Source organism: Epinephelus lanceolatus, chromosome 14 (assembly GCF_041903045.1).
Source record: "Epinephelus lanceolatus isolate andai-2023 chromosome 14, ASM4190304v1, whole genome shotgun sequence".
NCBI lineage: Eukaryota > Metazoa > Chordata > Actinopteri > Perciformes > Serranidae > Epinephelus > Epinephelus lanceolatus.
In genome coordinates this window covers 15,646,706-15,662,154 of record NC_135747.1, presented here as the reverse complement: position 1 = coordinate 15,662,154, position 15,449 = coordinate 15,646,706, and the positions used below count along the sequence as shown (strand labels likewise).

The window sequence follows — 15,449 nt, the reverse complement described above, 5'->3', positions numbered from 1 at the left end:
ACAATGAAATTACAGAAATACCATATCCCTTACCGAGTTTCAAACACAAAAGAAAAGTCTGACAGCTGCCTGTCAAACCCTCGTACTTCGCACATTGTCACTGTTACAAGATTGAACTGGCCTGGAATACAGAGAGCTAAAACCATTTCCGAGCCTCTTCCAAAATGCAGTTTTCTATATGTTCTTTTTTTTTTGCTATCAATCTTCCTGTAAAGCTGAGACATGACATTTGGATACTCTGTTCGTATTCTGAGTTGCATGGGTGTGTTCTACTGGAACATCTCTTTGTGTCAGCGCAGGAACACCATTATTACACTTGCACGACCTAAGTTGCGAGAATCTTCAGCTTCAATATGGCAAAGTAACTTGTGCTTGTCACCAGTTGTCACTTGTTCTCGCATTCTTAACACATAAGCCCTACAGTCTTTGGAATGGCTTTGTTTCTTTCCTTTCTTGACTTTTACCACCAAATAATTACGCTCTTGGTTAGCAGTTTTTTTTCCAGTGGAACTGTTCCTGTTTGTATAATTTAAGTCTTGTCTGCCTTCTATTTACTTGAGCCTTATTTGAGCTGGAAAATGATTATTTACTTGCAGCTGTTGTCTGTTGCAAAATAGCCTCCTGAATTTTTGGTAATGTCCCAAATGTCGTCCTGAACAAGATGCTCTTTTAAAGAGGAGCAGGACAAATATTTTATTGTAGATCTCCTCATGCAATATAACTCCAGTCCAGTAAGTGTTTTTTCTCATAAAAGCAACCTAATTAGGGTTAGGTTAGAAAAATAGGACATTCAAAATAGGGATGCACCAATTTTGAAATTCTAGGCTGTTAACAGTGTTTTTTGTTTTTGTTTTTTTTAAAGATATTTTTTGGGGCATTGTTCTGTTGTTTTTACATTGTTGTTTTTATTTCCCCATTTGTGCCAGGGAAACGAAACCTATATAAAAAAACTGTTTTAAATAGGGATGTCCCGATCCAATCCCAAAGATCAGGATCAAGGTCGTTCAAAGTATAAAGGATCGCATCCTTTGTTTAACATCAGCTGTCACACAGGTGTTTACTCGTAAAGCTTCCATGCAGAGTTGTGTTTCTTCTCTGTCTCCAACTCTCTGCTTCTTTTCTCCACTCAGCTCACCTCTGTGGGTGTGCAGGAGCAGGGGATGAGCCCCGCCTGTGGCGAAACATTACATGCCATAACTGACAGCGAAGTAGGCAGTATTAGACTGTTTATGTATGGTTTTTTTAACCAAGATAATGAGCATTTGTTTTTATTTCAGCACAGTGTGAAAGTTATGGCGCATGGTGTTTATCTGGAGATAGACAGCGGGGCAAAACCGACAACAACCGCACTCCCCACGCCACTGCAAAGTGCAACAAACGCTCCAGGAGCAAAAAGCACACAAGAGTTTGTAGCCTAATACGTGCAAAAGATGTACAAATGAAAATGAACACTGAATGTGTAGGTAACTCTCATACAACAAACACTGGAGAATAGGCTGTTCTCTTAAAGGGACAGGACAAAAGACATTCCCTCCAGACAAGGACAAAGCAGGGACAAAGATTAAAGGGAAGGTTTGAAATTTGATTCTAATAACTTTAATGCACTTGTAATGTACACTGTGCAGCTGTATATTCTAGGACAGTAGAAGTATTGGATCAGGACTCGATATCTGCAGATACTCTATTAAATTACTCAGATCAGGATTGAGGGCAAAAAACTTGATCGGGACATCCCTAGTTTTAAAGGAATTAGAAAAAAAAAACAGAAAAATAGTGAGTTTAGTGCTTCCTTTTGTCCCAAAGGCGTCCTGCAAAAGATCTCTGTTTATCCCAAACATATTTTCGATTGTCCTTAGGTCAAGGGGATGCCTGCTGCTATTTGCCAGTCACTGTACTCTAGCTACCATCATTAATTTAAGTTTGCGGCCATTAGTCTTGAACCCTGCTTTTTAGCCTGCACAAAATTGATGTTACACAGCAGAATAAATATCCGTCACTGCCACTGGTGAATGTCATTTTATTTTCAGATGGTAGTCAACAAGGTGAATGTTACTGATGTTCAGCTGATGAATCGATGCATCACTTATTCAAAATGTTTCCATCAAAATAAGAGGTTTATTACGTTAATTTAAAAAGAAAAAAAAAATATTGTGATTTATACAAAAGTATAATAAGTTAGAAATGACAAGTCTGAATCTTAATGTTATCAGCACATCACTACCATCTTTGTCAGTTATTAGAGCCACAAAATGTGGGACAATGCCTACATTCTTAAGGATATTATAAGCACAATACTACTGCAGAGTACAGCAGGGGTCCACCAGCATTTCTGCACTGTGGACCATTTCTGTATTGACTCTGTTGTTGTGCATCAGACAATAAGGGATCTTTGTTTTTTGTGTGTGGGACAAGGAATATTAGGGAAGATGTAGCAACAGACAGAGCCACAGTTAAAGTCATTACCGCACAAATAGTCTACAAAGTTATATAATGATTATTCAGCTTATTTCCCCCTCTTTACTTCTCCTTGCAGAATCATTTTTGTTTCCTCATGGCCTGAAGCAAATAGCAACCACTGTGATATAATATACAGAATACATTTCAGTACTCAGTAGTATAGTCTGGCATCTAGCTACCATCAAGCTAAAGTAAATGCTCTACTTTAGCTTTAGCCCACGGTAGCAGTTCTTAAAACTGTCATTAGAAATGGGTTAACAGAAGGGAGAAAAGGAAGAGAAAAGATGGGACAAGGCCACACATAAAATCATGGGTACAAACTCTACAAATCACAAAAATAAAGCTCTGAGATCAGGAAGAAAGCTAAAAAAAAAAAACACAAGCGAGTTTGAAGATGGTTACGAAACATGTGCACTGTTTTTGCCTGGCTGAGACATTGTAGGAGGCTATTTTAAAGTCATGAAGCAACAACAACCAAAGCATAATTACAATCACGAGCCACTCATTCTTGCAAATGAGATTCAGCCGTAGTGTGTGCTAAAATGCGCGTGTGGCACGCCGCAGCCGATCATCTACCAGCAAGACATGACTGATGTTCCCATCATTCAGGAGCACCACCCTCTCCTGTCACCATTAAGTTGCTATCAATCACACACTAATCTTTGCAGATGATTGTGTATTCTTTTAAAGCCTGCAGACAATTCCTATCAAATGCTCACACGCGCAGCAAAGAGCCTAATTGCAGCTGCCAAAACATTGTCTGTGTACTCAATAGTAGAGTAGGCACTTATTCCCTTTCATGCTACACCCTACATAAACATCCGTGGAGTGAGTGACAAATTGCATTCTATCATCTCTATTTCCTGCTCATCAGCCTGGTGTAGCGCCAACACTCGTGAGTGACATCGGTTATCTTATTGGCGAGCTAACAGCGCTGCCTTATTTGCAGTGCACATGGCTGCCTGTCAGATCTGGGTCAGACATTGTTTGTAAATAATACATTTTTTCTTTCCCGGAGTACCTGACAGGTAGATCTTTACTATGGAGCCACGACTCATTCAGCAAAGCTAGTCTCTGAGTTTTTCTTATGTTTCGCCTGCTGTCTATCAGTTCATGCATACAAAGAGGATAAATTGGCCCTGAGGCAGCACTTTATGCAACAATTAAAATTGAGAAACAAATGAGAGGAAATGTAACAGCTGTCTTGAGACTAGTGCCTGTATCCACACTGGCAAAGTGAACTGGATCAATATAAGGTTAAGGTTTAATCCCTGGAACACCCATCAATCAATACAGGAAGTCACCCGTTTGAGTGCCTTTCCTCTACATGGAACCATAATTCCCAGTAACAGATGCCGGGCCAGCCTCTTCTCGTCTTCTCTGCTCTCCTTTCCATCCACGGCTGCGCTCTGATAATCCAGACGGCTACAGACTCAGCATCCGGTCTCTCAGGCAGCCTTCCTCTATTGTCCTGAGCTCTTATCTCTCTGCACAATACTGGTGCCTCCTTAAAGCACAAAGCGTCAACTTGTTTCCCCTCGCCCCTCAAAATGTGAACTTTGAGCTCTGACGCAGTGGAGCTTAGACTCTACTCATTTTATGGAAGCGACTTCAAAAGTTACTCTTTCTCTTGTATCTTTGTGTGTGTGTGTGTGTTTGTGTGTGTGCGTGCCTGTTAGCACATGTGTTTGTGTTGTTTCATCGATTGGAATTTGTGTTTGATGGCAGGAAAAAATCAGGGGTTTTTGTTAGTGCCCATAGCTAGGTTCTGTAAATGTTTATTTATTTGACAGATCAAAATAAAACAAAGTGTTGTGAGTGTCTGTGCATAGCAGACCTCTGATAAAGTATCTTTTCAGTTGGGTGAAAAATGACTGTGCCTCCCTGATGCTTCGCACCTTCTCTCCTCTTATCCACCACACAGCTTTGGATTGATAATGTCACACACACACACACATGTTGTCTTCCAGCACATTAATAAACAATAGTTCATTGCATAGCAATTGGCTCGTTGTTTCAAATATGTAGATAGCACAGTATGAGATAGAAACATAGCTGTGCGTGTCTGGGTTATTAGTGCTGCTGGCAGTGTTGATGGGTTTGGAAAGGTCAGTGAACAAAGTGAACATAATGTTCTGACATTTAGAACTGAGAGAGTGCAAAAGATAATAATAATGTTTTTGATGACTCAAACACAAAAAAATAGTGCCGTTATGCATGAACCAACGTCATGTTGTAGAATCTGCAAATTAATGTTTGAATATTAAGTTCTAACCGGTGTTTTCAAGTCGCAGTTTGTTTTATTTGTCTTGACTTCCTGTGCCCCGTCTTGTTCTGGTTGACCTCTTGTGTCCTTGTTTACAGACGCTCTGTTTTCAAATCTGTGCAATTTTTCAACTCAGTGTCTGCGTCTAAAAATATGCAATTCTGCTTTAAAGACTAAAATTTACACGTTTATTATGCAAAGCCTTCTTTGAAGTGGCAAAGGGGAATTAAGTCATTCAGTAGTTTTCATTTGTTATTGTCAGACTGAAGCACATTGAGCAGTGAATAGGTCAGTGTATTCTAGTCTGAGCTGTTCAGAGAAAATAAAACTGGTGGAGGCCTGTTGTTAATTGTAATATTCTGTTGATTTTTTTTTTTTTTTGCAAAGAAAACAAGTTTTCAGCTCTCTTTCACACCTTGCAACCTCTTCTTTCACCAACATGCTGGAACATTTTGATTTTTTTTTTTCTACAGAAACTCAGAGTAATATGTTTTTGGTGAAGACTTCACAACGTCACCACTTATCACAAGAACCAGGATTTTAATTTCACCCATGGTTCCCTTCTCCTCAACATTTCCCCCCTCCTGTATAATTGACTTTTTGCAGGTTTCAGCCATCTCTGGACATCTTCTGCAGGCTAGGCAGGTATAAACCCCTCCTCTACCCCGCCCACACACATGCACGCACACACACACACACAGATAAATACACACAGCTCTCAGTACATTAACAGTTATTTTCCAGAGAGACACTCGTGGCTTCAGGGTCCAGGTGTCTCTGCAACTGCTGACCCATGTTATCAGCTCGCCTCAGCAGCCAGGCCTCCTCAAAATTAATCCTGACGCCGTCACGCCACCCCCCTCCCTCACACTGATGGCTCCCTCTTTGGCGTACAATCCCCTCTGGATCCTTTAGCAGCCGGGACTCAGACACGCTCACCTGCATACCCCAGTCCCACGAGACACTCCTATCAATTGAAAAGGGGAGACACAGTGACCGGGATTACAGCCAGTGCTGCGTTAATTATAAGCTTTTTTAATGAATGGGAGGTAGGGGCTGGGAGGCCAGGTGGAACAGCCACACAAGACAAATCCGATTATCCAGGAAACGGTTTGTTTCTCTTTCAAGCCCTCCATCTCCCTCATTCCGTCTTTTGTGGAATAATTTCCCATCTCTGCTTCAGAAAGCAGAGACATTTGTTTTTGGTGTCTGTTTCTGCTCTCAATCCCGTTTTTAAACTCTATTTTGCACATGTCGTCGTAGCCTCTCAAGGGTGTGTAGTTACTTTCACTAAAGATAAACCTGAAAAATAACCAATTAAAATTCTGCGTAGGGATGATGAGATGTTTTTTCACCTAAAGCGACTTCACCCATTTCCACTTTTTTTTTTTTTACCCTCAGAGACTTGTCTTAGCCTTATCGAGCATGTTCATGCCAATAAATAGAAAAAGACTTATCATTTTGCAGCTTTTGTTCTGCTATTGTTCTGCACTAATTTGACATTCTCTGAGATCCCTTTTCATGTCTGATGAAATATTCATGGTGTGAAAAAAAATATTCAGTGAGAACTATCTGGCTAACAAAACAATGCTCTGTGACTTTGTTTTAGGCATCACATCAATTAGCACCATTTTAATCTAAAGACTATTGATTTGCTTTGAACAGGGAAATGTGTGAGCGGGGAGATGGCGCATGAATATCTAGCAATGATATTAAACACTTTGTAAAATCTGTGTGCCTTTGATGCATGAGGTTATTCTACGTGAAACATCAGGGCCTGTTAACATTAAAGTACATCAGTTTATCCTTTTAAATGCTCGTCTGTCTCTGACTTTATCTGGATCGTTTTGATATACATATGAAGCTGCAATTGCTCACACTGAGCACAGATTCTGGATCAGACCATTGGTTTTGAGCAACATAGTGGAAGAGCTTGAATGTTACCACAGCTGGGGGTTTCAGCTTTGCCTGCTTTCATTTTTTCGTTTCATCAGATGTTAATCACTTGCCAAGAAATACCGTAATTGAGATGATTTAGGAATTTGCAGATTGTGAGTCAAATTAAAAATACACTTAAGTGTACTGAAGGAAAGATTTCCTCTCGGTAATAGCATTTGACGTAACTAATTTGATTAAGAGATTCACTGCAGCTCGTCCATATTTAAACATCCTGGTGCCACATTTTTTGCCTTTTTTCAAATTTACCCTGTCTGATCACATTTGCTTTGTAATTAATCACCGTAATTCGACAATCTTCTAAAGAGGCATGTGCTTCCAGACCAACTTATTCAAGAAATCAATTTCCAATCCAACCCGAGGCTATTTTTTTTATACAAGTGTTCAGAAACTAAGAAAAAAGAAAACATCACAATATAGAGATTAAAATCAAACTAAAAGCAATTCCCCAATTTTGTGAGAAAAAGATACACAGGAGCAGATATCAGTTAACTGATCTTTGTGTGGTGTGGCTGGGTGGCGCGTCTGAGTTAAAATTCTCTCCTGCTGTTATCAATGCTGTGACCCTGTCAGCTTGCTTAACTACAGCACCTAAGCGCAAGGAGGCAGCCAGAAAGAGCCATAGTATGTTCCGTGCCACAACGATAAACATGCAGCTGATTGAGTTCACAACCCTGGCTTCAGCAGCAGCAGCTGCCTGGACTGCCAGACTGTTTGAGGTGTTGGCAGTGCAGAGATACCTCTCTCTTTCAAATCCAGCCACATACAACGTCTTTACAGTCTGGGAAAATGTCTGGAAGGGTTGCAAAATAAATGGTGTGTTTTAGTGATTTTCAAAGCACCGTAGTTGAGTTTGTCTGTTGAGGTGGAAAGTGTTTTATGATGTATGGTAAGGTTTGAGTCTATGAATACTCCTGAACCTATTCATGGAAAAACTGAATTGTTTTTGACACATTTGGATATGAATGAGAGTTCATATTCTGATCTAAGCTCCACATTTTTTTAAGTAAACAATGAATTGTAAAATTTGGCAGATGGTAATGTTCAGAGGATCATCAAGTTCAACATCCGCCCACGTGAGCAGAATATTTTCACAATAATATGTTACAATATTACATTGTATGTAACTGTCCTACGCTGATATCAGCAAGATACTTTGGTCTTTGATCTTCCAAAACAATGCAGGTGGCAGCTCTGGAGGTAATCTCAGCTTTCGCGTCAGGCAGTGTTTATACAGGTTGTTTTTAGTGATTGTACAGGTTGTCATATTAGCATCTATTCAACATAAAAATCTGAGCTGGGCAATGCTAAGATTTTTTCTGTTTGTTTTGTGCCAACTTGCAGATTCCTCCAACTTTTAAACTTGCACAGTTTTAAAAATAAAAAAGAAATGTCTCACACCTACAATACATGTGCAGTGAGATGGTGAAACACTGGCAGGCTAGACACCCCACAAAAGCACGATACATGGCTAAATGCACTCTCTGGGATGGATATTAAAGAAAACCAATACCTGTGATGTAGAGGAAAAGCTTTGGAGTCATGTCAAGAGGGCTTTTGGCTGTGGGACTGGAGGATAGTGCCAAGCTGGGTGAAGTAACCAGCTCCTGAAGGAGGGTATGAAGCATGAGGCAGGTTGAGGTTGGAGGCTAGTGTTGTCACAACAGAGGTTGGCGGGCACCTCTGTCTTTGGGCTGAATTCTGGAGTGGAGTGGAGCAAAGAAATCTGTAGAGGACAGGTCTGTAGAGAACATACTGCCCCAGTGTTAATTGGATATTGTAGGATAAGTTAATGTAACAAAGGCACACATAGCTAACAGTAATATATTGTAATACAGTACCCCAACAGTGCTATATCTTCATGAGGGTATGCTCAGTCTTTGTCAGAACTGTTAAGAGAGGTGTTGATTTGATTAATGGCCCCTTTGAGAGAAGGGAAATTCATGCAAAGTTGTTCTATCCTGATGGGGCTGGTCTCTTTCAGGATGACAGTTTCCCTATCCATAGAAGAAATGTTTGAGTGTGAAAATCTAGCTATGTGCTATGGCCTTCACAGTCAACAGATCTCAGTCTAATCAAACACCTATGGGAGTTTTACTATTTGAATTTTGAGCTAAGTTCTCAGTCCCAAAAAAATGGACTTGTTTATTTTCATGCTCTCATCCTTTTTTTTTCTTTGATGAAATCTTGTGATCATCATTAACTCACATATATTTCTCAAGACTGGTCAGATGCTTCAACCTAGTATGTAGTTTCAAATTTGTTTGTGATGTGGCTGACGTTTGGACTTGTTTTTTCAGAGCCGCTGGGTACAATTAGCATAGTGATGTGAGTTTTTTCCATTGATATCTGTGCTGACTTGTAGGGCTGCCACCGACTAAGAATTTTCCTGGTCATTTCCTGGTCATCCAATAGTTATGTTCAAGGTCAGAGAAAGAATAGTGTAAGAAACATTGTTAAAACTGAAATACAACAGTGTGCATATCCTTAATATAGGCATGTATTTTATCTATAAGTGCACATCACACACAGAGTGAGCCCCCTGTTGATGACGCTGTCGGCAAAGCAGTAATGATTGTGCTAAGTGGCTAATGGGCATGTAGCTACTAGGGATGCACCGAATATTCGGTAACCGAATATATTCGGTCGAATATTGCAAAAAAACACACATTCAGTTTTCAGTGGAATAAGTTAAAAGCAAGGCCGAATAATAGCAGTGTGTTTTGATGACGCAATCAAACAGCATGCGGTGACGGATGGAGTAAAATGTCGGCAGTTGCGATTAAAAATAGTTTTGTGAGAGCAAAAGAAATCATTCAGGAGCACGCTGTGCGAGTACAGATTTCAACCAGCAGCAGAAATGAAAGGTGAATCCGGCTGGTTGTGGGTTGAATGGGGGTCACAGACACAGACAGGAATGTATTCCTGTCAAATACGGCGGCCATAATGCTCCGCGGCACAAGATAACGGCTTACCGGCGACGGAGAAGCCCGGCTCCAGGTCCAATAAGACTTTGTTGGTGTCATGACTGCCCAAAAGTACCTGAACAGCCGAGCCGTCGCAGCACACAGGTATGTGATGTGTCAGAGGAGAAACGAGCCGTTCACATTTCTCTCTGTGGCAGGTAACGGCCCACAAACCTCACCGCACTTTAGGGACTGTTCTTTACTTATGAAGGGACTGTTCTTTACTTGTCAGGGGAGGAGGGTGGCTGGTTGATTTTTATTTTATTTATTTATTTTATTTCGATCCCCCCTATGTTAATCACTTATTGATGATCATGAAGTATGAATAAGTCAGTAAGTAATTTATTCCATTGAAATATCATTGAGGTATTATAGAAAAGTGATTTATCTTTTTATAAATGACAAAAGGCACATCTGCCTCATTTTTGCTGTGAGATCGTGATACTACTCAGAACCGTGATACTTTAACTGGTATCGTACAGTGGGTCCCAATTTTGGTACCGTGACAACACTAATCTGGAGGGGGTTCATCTGTAAAAACGAATGAAAAACTAAACAACAGCATTCGGTATTCGGTACTCGGTATTCGGCCAGGCGTTTAATTTTATTCAGCTTCGGCCACAAATTTTCATTTCGGTGCATCCCTAGTAGCTACTTACATGTTTCAGATGATATGTCATGTTTGTAGTCGACGCATGATAGGCAAATGTTATATCACCATGGGTTCGTCCTTTACCTTCTCAAAATGATCCCACACTTTGGATTTCCTGACCGACGTGCTATTAACTAGCCTATGTAATAACCGCAGGTACCAGCCCTGTAAATCAGGGGCTGTAAAGATGCCACGTCTTTAACCACCTGGAAAATGTGAGGTCGGGCATTGGACGCCACTCTTGTGCCTATTTTGTGCCAGCTTTCAAGAGCTTGGCAGCAGGTTGTGTCTGAGGTTGCTATGCAACCTAAACAAGCACGATATCAGAGCCTATTTACCTGAAGTCCTGATTGCAGAGCTGATCTTCTTCCAGGCGCTCTTTATAAGTGTGTAGGCCTATCGTCTGTGGGACAGATCTGGGTAGCCCTGCACTAAAATGACCAACTTTTCAGTATGAACATTTACTGAAGAGGGCAAAGATATTTGTCGGCTGTGACTGGTTTGTAACGTAACTCTTCCTGTGTCTGTCCTTTCAAATAAATTCCCACATGATCCAGTCATATAGCTTTTGATTTATTTTGACAAGGCTCAGCTCCTGAAAGCACCTCATGTTTGTTTTATCTTTATTTTTTTTCTGCTAAGCCCTACGGATTTGTTCATTAAATGCCGTCAAATATTAATATGAACTGGCTTCAGCAGTGTTGGTAGTTGCCGTGTTTTCTGAAATACCATTAGCACTAGCCATGCTGGTATCATGTCGGATTTCTGGGAGCTGTAAAATATGCGTCGGTAACTATAGAGTAAGCTAACAACGCTCTCATTAGTGAGTTGCAAACTGATGCACTCAGTTCAAATATGAGCATGTCTATTAAGTGCGCTCTGTTTGCACATTCATGCACAAGTCTGCCTGAATGTCTGTACTAAATTTCATGGCAATCCATCCAATAATCATTGAGATATTTCAGTCAAGACCAAGTGGTGGACAGACCAGCGACAGGCCAACAGTTCTATGGCTTGTGCGGCTAAAAAATTGCATTGCTTTTTATAGTAGTCACACTGTTTCACTATGTTCAGATATCTTATTGCTACAAAAACCTGAATAGCCTCTATTCAAACTATTTATTCTGTTTTCTTCAATACTGTCTATGTTTTTTCACACCAACAATTACCGCAATGCCAACTATAACTAGACACAGAAATCCACTAAAGCTGAGAAAACAGTAAGAGGTAGAGCAGACACTTTGACTATAATAGAAGTCTAAAGTTTAGATTGAATAAAGACTAAATGAATTGCTTGTTCCTACTTGAAGCTGCATGTTTGCAATTGATTTTGCTCCATCCACCAGGAGCACCTTTCCTCCATCCGATTTGTTGGCTTTTATTTGGTTAGTAGCCAGCCAGGGGAGGAGAAGTACGGCTACAGAGACAAGCTCATTTGAGCCACAATGGAATGGCAAGGCAAAGCACTTAAAAGCCTTGGGAAATAAGGTCTGGGTCACCGGGATCCGGGGTATTCAGGAGCGTGGCCAGGAAGGTCAATAAGGGAGAGAAGCTTAAAGGTGGGGCCAGTGGGGAAGGGGTTGGAGACAAGGGCAGGAGGTGTTAATAGAATCAGAGTTTCCTCTGGATGCGCTCTCAGAACGGGCTTGGCTGGAAGGTTGACATGTAATAATCGAATGTCATAGGAGAGCAAAAACCCAAGCTGCTACCCTTGGACTGCACACTCGATATTACTGTCATAATGTGACACAGGCAGTGACAAATCATGACCGTAAGCCTTGCAGTTTAATGTAACATTCACAAACAACAACCCTGTGCTAATACCATACATAAGTGACGGCGCCCTGCCCCCCATAGCGGCAGGAAGCCCAAATATGGGAAATGTAATAATCATTTTTTTGTATGCACAGAAACTCTCTCTGAGACCCTCTGCTAGGATGAATAGAATGAATAAACAGAATGAATGGGGAAACAAATCATGCCTTTGGACCATTATTTGTTCATGTGTATAACATGAGAGGACGCTGCCTTCAGGTCATGCATCTTTATGAAGCCTCTCCGCATCTACACATTGTCAGTCATTCCTTTTTGCTGTCTGCATCTTTTGCACACCTCTGTGATGCAAGATAGCTATCCACAATGCATCATGTGAAAGGAATACAATCTTGAGAATGTCATTGTGTGCAGTGTCACATTTTACTCTCAGGCTGTGGTATCAGATGTTTGTATCAGCGTTTTTTCTTCTCTCTTTTGTCTTCCTCTTCCTCAGACCCTGTAGCCCAGGCTGACTCTTGTGCCAACCCTGGTGGGAACATCAGTGGGTGGGTACTTGACAGAGCCAGCGCCAGGGAGTTAATACTACTCAGTGCTGCTGGAGGTGTGACACAGTCCCAGCCCTCTGCACATTGATTCACACAGGATTAATCCACTGCATGATGCTTCAGGCGGAAGGCCTGGCACAGCTGATTTACCGTCCCTGTCAGACTTAACGTCTTTGGAGGCCTCCTCTGCCCTGCTCCTGTCTTCTGTGGAAGGACTAGTAAAGAGCATCTGCCACTGCACCAACCAGATCACCCAAAGGGATGACTGGCAGTCATCTGACTCAGGTACTTACTAATCATGCTGTGTCAGGTACTGTGTATTTATATGTGCTTGGAGTTGGGGGGTTGACTTTGAGGAGACTTGATAATTTCAGGGTGCAGATACATTGCTTTATCATATTTGTCCCAGTAATTTTGTCAAGGTAAACGATGAAAAAATTGTTTGTTGTCAACATTTTTGTCATGACTTAAAAGGTGTCAAACTAAACAAACAAAGACAATGGACAAATGAGCTAAGTATCCCACTGGGTAAGTGGATGGATGGATGGATGGTACATTTAAAGGGACTGTTTAAACAGCAACTGATAAAAGCAGGTTAATGTGCAATGTCTGTTTTAGATTGTTCAGGGTGGGTATTGCAGAGGGAATGAAGGATTTCTTGTAGATGTTTATCCGGCCCAGTGGGACTTTGCACCGTCTGCCTGATGGCAGTAAGTGAAAGGAGTGATGGAGGGGATGAGGAGGGTCCTATGTGATCACGTTGGCTTTCCTGATCACCATACAGTTCAGTACTTGACAATTTTAATGCAAAGTGTTATGCAACACCCTGCATGTATGTGTAGAATCACATGCTCGGGGTCCTGATTAGTAACAGTGTTCTCTGCCACCCATGATATCTCTTGTTAAGAAGCTGATTTAGCTGCTTGACCTGCACTACCATTAATTAGAAGCATCTTGCATTCAGTAGCATATTGTTTCTGTTAGTAATGTTATCGGATGTTATCAGTTTTTGGGTCAAACAGATTTATGGACTAAATTCATCTGCTGTCAGCTGAGAATTAGACAAGAAGAAGCAATAAAACAGCTGGGGAATTAATTCAAAAACATTCAGGCAGCATGCTGAAACCTATTAATAGGTAAGCTAATGAAACGTTATCAACTGCTGTGGGTATATTGTGAACAATACTCTCAAGTGGCTAACTTTTGTGCTGCTATCAGAAGGAATGAGTATGTTTCAGGATTAATGTTGATGGTCAACAAAAGAGACATCACTCTTATCCAACATTTTAGCTTCTCCTCTCAACCTAAACCCAGACAATGAATAATATTTTAGTAAACAAGTGAGTGAATCCACGTCTGAATGATTTGCTGAAGAGCACAGGTAGCTGCGGTAATTCTAGGTGATAATTCTAGCTCAAAACAGACATATTTTGGAAATTATTTCTGGGTTTACAGAAGAGAGTAAGTCTGCTTTATTATGAGCAGAGTGACATGTACACTGTGTGTGTGAACGAATACACAGGCCCTTACCACAAAACGGGGTGATAGATGAGAATGACACCTGTAACTGTGGCAAGTGTAAGCAACAAATATGGCAACAGCTGTAGCCTCAAAATACTTAGAATAAATATAATTTTCACTTGCACAAAACGAGATTGAAATGTCAAGTCTTTTGATGACTAAAGCCAAATACATTCGAACCCTGTCCTCAGACAAGAACATTGATTTGGGGCAAATCAACAAATCCCTGGATGACATGTAATGACAGTTTGTGTTTCCTCATGTCTGATGTTATGCTTTATGCTTTTACATTTGCATCACAACTATAGTATGGTTACGACTGGGGAGGGTTTGTTATTATGGTAAATACATGAAAATCAAGCCACAGTATGGGTAGGGGTACATTGCAGGTTTATGATGGGCCAAAGAATCCAATCTCCTGCATAAATAGCGAACCTGCTACACACCCATCCACCGCCCCAACCTCCACACCCCTACAGTTCACCTTGCCAAGGGCCCACTACTTCCTGCTTTGGCACTGATTGTTGGCATTGGATGTAAATAGGGAGGTGCAGATTCATCTAGTATGGATGTAATTCCCAGGATACTGGACTGATCAGTCCATTTTAGCTTGCTTTCAACTCCTTTTCAATCAGCAGTGCCCATTTTATTGTACAGTCATGATCAAAAGTCCAAAGAGGCAAAACCTTTTTGGAGGTTGACAAATACACAGTATGTCTCAGGGCTGTCATCATCTGTTCAGCCAAGACAATTTGGAAGTCGTCTTTGTTAGAGTTCTGAATAGAATAACTGAAACCATGTCGGAAAAATTGAGGAATAAAATGGAGATGGACAGCAGTACTCTCAAATATCAGTCCATACAGTGACAGATGAATGCATGGGGACCCACAAGCCTGTGATCAAAGGAATACAAGAAACCGTGCTGCACATTGCCGTTCTGATTGTTTCAATGCTGTCATGGTCATTCCTGCCAGTGGAAACATCTGCAAAAATCAGCGTCTTTGGGCGAGAAAGGATTTCTGTCTTTACATTGCCAAACCCAATCAAAAACAATTACATGCACCAAAACGTGAAGAAAATATTTGCAGCTGTGTTAACCTGAATATACTGGATGCAGCACACAAAGAAGAGCACAGGGACACGGGCTGAGAATGTGAAGAGAGAATGAGCTGGTTGGCCATATAATTATGTGAAAATCCAGGGAAGAGGTTGGCATCTCTGGAAAACGTACTGGGATCAAATGCCTTTGTTTCCACTCCAGGCAGAACTGGCTGCTTGGCTTATTTAAAGAGAGGCTGGAGAATCGCATG

At 41.1% G+C, this 15,449-nt stretch overlaps 1 protein-coding gene across 1 annotated transcript in view; it reads left to right on the top strand.

Moving 5' to 3' along the window:
• Positions 1 to 15,449, top strand: part of thsd7ba (thrombospondin, type I, domain containing 7Ba) — a 243,155-nt gene that overhangs the window by 39,132 nt on the left and 188,574 nt on the right. Inside the window, exon 2 of the mRNA XM_078174396.1 lies at positions 12,567 to 12,903. The gene's annotated coding sequence lies outside the window, so the exon portion shown is untranslated. The remainder of the gene's footprint in view (positions 1 to 12,566; positions 12,904 to 15,449) is intronic.